This window comes from Penaeus monodon, chromosome 30 (genome assembly GCF_015228065.2).
Source record: "Penaeus monodon isolate SGIC_2016 chromosome 30, NSTDA_Pmon_1, whole genome shotgun sequence".
Classification (NCBI taxonomy): domain Eukaryota; kingdom Metazoa; phylum Arthropoda; class Malacostraca; order Decapoda; family Penaeidae; genus Penaeus; species Penaeus monodon.
The window spans coordinates 5,855,335-5,855,619 of NC_051415.1; positions in this window are offsets into that span (position 1 = coordinate 5,855,335).

Below are 285 nucleotides of genomic sequence, written 5' to 3' on the forward strand. Positions count from 1 at the left end.
ACAGAAGACCATTTGCTAAGCCACACTGTAAAGGTTTCCTTGTTATTTTGGACTCCAATCCGCACCGAAAAATGGATAACATTTTACTGTTCGTTCGGAACAAAACAACCACAGCTCTTGGTCTTAAAAAGCGGAAATAACCCACATAATCCTTAATGTGTGATGGCTTTAAGGGCTCGTGGGTTAGAGGCAACGCGTGTTTTGAAGCCAAATTCTATTTTGAAAAAGATTTCTTCACCTGTGATATGCCATTCTTTAAACTTCCGATCTATCTATCGATGAATG